Here is a 4,543-nt window from a genome sequence, read left to right as displayed (position 1 = left end):
ACAACATACAGGTGGGAGAAAAAAGCACATACTTTATTTATTTTTTTAAAAGATTTTTTATTTATTTACTTGACAGAGATAGACAGCCAGTGAGAGAGGGAACACAAGCAGGGGGAGTGGGAGAGGAAGAAGCAGGCTCATAGCAGAGGAGCCTGATGTGGGGCTCGAGCTGGGATCACGCCCTGAGCCGAAGGCAGACGCCTAACGACTGCGCTACCCAGGCGCCCCAAAAGCACATACTTTAAACTGTGTAATTTTCTAGTTCCTTTTTAATGATGACTATCTCAATGTATTTGCCTGTACATTTACTTAACTTCTCTGCTTTCATCCATACTTTATACATTTAAGAAAATTGATGGCTATTATCAAAAACACAAAATGCAGGTGTTGTCAAGGATGTGAAGAGACTGGAGCACTTGCACACTGTTGGTGGGAATGCACAATGCTGTAACCATGGAAAACAGTAGAGAGGTTTTTCAAAAAGTTTAAAATAGAACGACCATATGATCCAGTAATCCCAATTCTGAGTACATTTCAAAAAGAATTGAAATCGGGATCTCGAAGAGATAGTAAGCACTCCTATGCTCATTACAGCAATGTTCACAATAGCCAAGATGGGGAAACTACTTGAACGTCCAATAACAGATGAATGCATACAGAAAGTGTGCTATATACATGAGTGGATTACTGTTTAGCCTTAAAAAGGAGAAAAAAAAACAAACCAGGAAATCCTACAATATGTAAGCACAAGGGTGACTCTTGAGGACATAACGCTAACTGAAATACGCCAGTCACAGTAAGACGAACAACGCAAGATTCCACTCTAATGTGGTATCTACAATAGTCAAATACATAGATTCACAGAGTGAATCACAGAAGAGGTTGTCGTGGGCTCTAGGGACGGGGTAGTGGGGAGTTACTAATCCATGGGCAAGATGAAAGAGTAGAGAGCTGCTGCACAACATTGTACCCATTGGCAACAATCATGTATCGTACACTTAAAATTTTAAGAGGCTCTATCTCATGATAAGTGTCTTTACACAATACAAATTAAAATTTAAAACAATAAGACAGCTCAGGTCTCCCTGTTAGAACAGCCAAAATCCAAAATACTAACACCATCAAATGGTTGTGTCAAAAACTGAGAAATAGCCCAGGTTAAGCCAATGAATTTCACCAAAGTAGCAATTAATAAAAATGTCATGTGCACACCCCAAAAAGACAATTCAAGAACTCAGAGCACCAAACCAAACCATGGAATGAGGTTCAGGGGTATATTGTTAGAAAGCAGCTCATACAGTGAGGAGACAGTGAGTGTCTATTCTGCACAGGGATTGGTTATATCAGAATTGCTGTAAAAATTATCAGAAATTGGTCAGTGGGTACCCCACCTCAAACTTGGGTAACAGTTCCAGTTTCGCTTGTGACTTCCAGACGCACAGCAAAAAACGATGCAGGTCAAGTTGCTCTGGCAAAATCAACTAAATTAAGCTTTGTTTGTAGGACTACATTCATTTAGCAAGTGATCACTGCCCAGGGACTTGTCAAGGCTGCTCTGTTTGGTGTCTGTTTTGACGTGGGCAAGAATGTCCAGCAATAGGAAACCTCATTCGTGGCTGACGGGAACGCACAATGGTACCGCCACAATGGAACACAAGCGTAGCTGTTTCTTACATAACTAAACAGACTCCTACCGTATGATGTCGCCACAACAATCCTGGGTGTTTACCCAAATGGCTGGAAAACTGCGTACACAAAAACGTGAACAAAATAGTTTACAGCAAATTTATTCACGATTGCCGAAACAGGAAAGCAGCAACCAAGATGTCCTTCGGAAGGGGCGCCTGGGTGGCTCAGTTGTTAAGCGTCTCCCTTCAGCTCAGGGCATGATCCCGGGGTTCTGGGATCGAGCCCCACATCAGGCTCCTCCGCTAGAAGCCTGCTTCTCCCTCTCCCACTCCTCCTGCTTGTGTTCCCTGTCTCCCGGCTGTCTCTCTCTCTGTCAAACAAATAAATAAAATCTTAAAAAAAAAATAAAGTTGTCCTTCAGAAGAAGAAAGGGTAAGGGAACTATGGTACAGCCACACAAAGGAATCTTACTCAGTGCTCAAAGAAATGAGCTATCAACCATGGGAAGACATGGAGGAATTTACATGAATATTTCTAAGTGAAAGAAGCCAATCTGAAAAGTCAGCGTTCTGTTTGATACTTAGTATGCGACATTCTGGAAAAGGTTAAACTAGGGAGACAGTAAAAAGATCAGTGGCTCTCAGGGGTTAGAGGGAGGAACTGAAGCACTTCCTTGAGTAAAGGAAAGACGAACTGGTGAACAAAAATCAAAAAGTTTAGTATTACACAAGATTTGGGGGAAATTTTTTATGTGTTCTTCTCATTTTCTCAAAGACCAACATCCAATCTTTCCTGGGTTTAGAAGCGATCATTGCTTCTTTGAAAGAGCCATGGATGCATGGCTGTTCTGTGATTTAGAAATTCTCTCACTTGCTTCCCATATTTTACTTCCCTCCACCCCAATACACTCAACACATGCACACACAGGTACACACCCACCAATGTGGGCAACATCATCTTCCTCAATTATCCAAAATATGTGGTTGCTGCTTTTCCCTGACCCTTTCCCGAGGGCACAGCACACACCGAGGTGCTTCCACAGCAGCCCCGGGTTTCTCCTTCTCTAGTCTTTCACACAAGTTTGCCTTTCTTCGTATACAGCTCATTTTCTAAAATTGGTTGACGTCACTGCCTGCTAGTAGCTTCTTTCCTCTTCTTTTTCTGTTTGCAACTTTCTGCCGTTTGGGATGTCTTTGCTAACTTCTTAATAGCGTTTTAGAGAAATGAAGAGATAAATGTGTATTATTAATCTACCACAGGTTTTTTGGGAGATTTCATTTTTTAGTAATATCAACACACAACATGGGGCTTGAACTTACAACCTGGAGATCCAGAGTCCCAGATCTACCCACAGAGCCAGCCAGGCACCCCTGTCTACCACTTTATCCAAATGTCTGAGAAAAATTCCTATCACATACACTTTCGAACTGTTTAAAGTGCATTTTGACATACATTTATATTTATAGAGGTTTAAAAAAGTTCATTTTTTAAACCAATTAAATAAAAAATTAATTTAAACCAAGAATATATCACTAATATATACAGAAATGTATTAATGTTCTGATCATAGCTCATTCATAAAATCAACTGATAAGGGGATAATAACTAAAGAAGATCACAGGGCCCCTGGGTGGTTAAGTCAGTTAAGTGACTGGCTCTTGGTTTCAGCTCTGATAGGATCTCAGAGTCCTGAGATCCAGCGCCCTGTCAGGCTCTGCACTCAATGAGGAGTCTGCTGGAGATTCTCTCTCCCTCTCCCAGTGTTCCTACCCCCACTACCCATGCTCTCACTCTCTCTCATTATCAATCAAAAGAAAAATAAATAAGTCCTTAAAAATATTTAACACTTTAAGAAGATTGCAACAATACTGACAGTCTTGCACTGAAACACAGACATTGCTTTTCTATTCTTTTTTGCACAATTTCACTGACTGCAATACATTCCCCCAATCCTGTGATTTGTGGCTCTCTGTGAGAGGTTGCAAAACAGGAGTTAGAGAAATCTATAGGATCTCCCTCCCAGTGTCACCTATCTGTCTATATTGTTAGGAAACATCAGTGCAAGAGCATTTTCTCTCACCATATTTCCTGGGCACTGAGAATTATCTCACTTGAGTTCCAACTGTCAGAAAGCCAACTGATCTACTTAGCTGGCCAGGACATGAACCATTTCCTCCATTCTGTTTCTGCCCCACCCCTTCATGTTGCATGTCAGCCTGTGTCTATCACCTGATGTACTAAGGGAGAAAGCAGAGCAGAGGTCCCTTTCCTCGCTCGGGTTCATGTGTTCCTCCTCCTTGCTTCCCTTCCCCTCTTCCTCTACTGAAACCTGCTTTGGGACTGAAGCTCTCCCATCACCTCTCCTGCCACACTCTGTCAGGAAGACACGGGAGAGGCCACCTTCTCAGTCATACCGTGTGTCTCTAAAAGAGTCACAGACACAGCAACACCCACAAGGCTGCCCTGAACAACTTGTGGGGCTGGACGTTCACTGCAAGGATGAGCAAGAGACCCCTTCATTAGTTTTGTTTGTTTGTATGTTTTAAAGCTTTATTTATTCATTTTGGAGACAGAGAGAGCCCAGGAGGAGGGGAAGGAGAAGAAGGAAAGGAGATAGAGAGAGTGGTTGACTCCCTGCCAAGTGCGCAGGCAGCCTGATGCAGGGCTGGATCACAGGATCCTGAGATCATGACCTGAGTTGAAATCAAGAGTCAGACACGTAAGTGACTGAGCCACTAAGGCGCTCTGAGAGCCATTCATTGGTACTTTGTTTTATCTTGAAATTATTTCCCCTTGCCCTGAGGAAAAGTAAGCATCAAACTGTTTCCTGTGTCACTAAGGAGCAGCTGGGGTTGGGGATGTTTCTTCTGGTTCCTGTGCTCTAGTTGTTTGTATGATTTTGTATCAAGCAGAC

Source organism: Ursus americanus, chromosome 35 (genome assembly GCF_024610735.1).
Source record: "Ursus americanus isolate L20-20 chromosome 35, mUrsAme1.1.p, whole genome shotgun sequence".
NCBI lineage: Eukaryota > Metazoa > Chordata > Mammalia > Carnivora > Ursidae > Ursus > Ursus americanus.
This window is presented reverse-complemented; position numbering follows the sequence as displayed.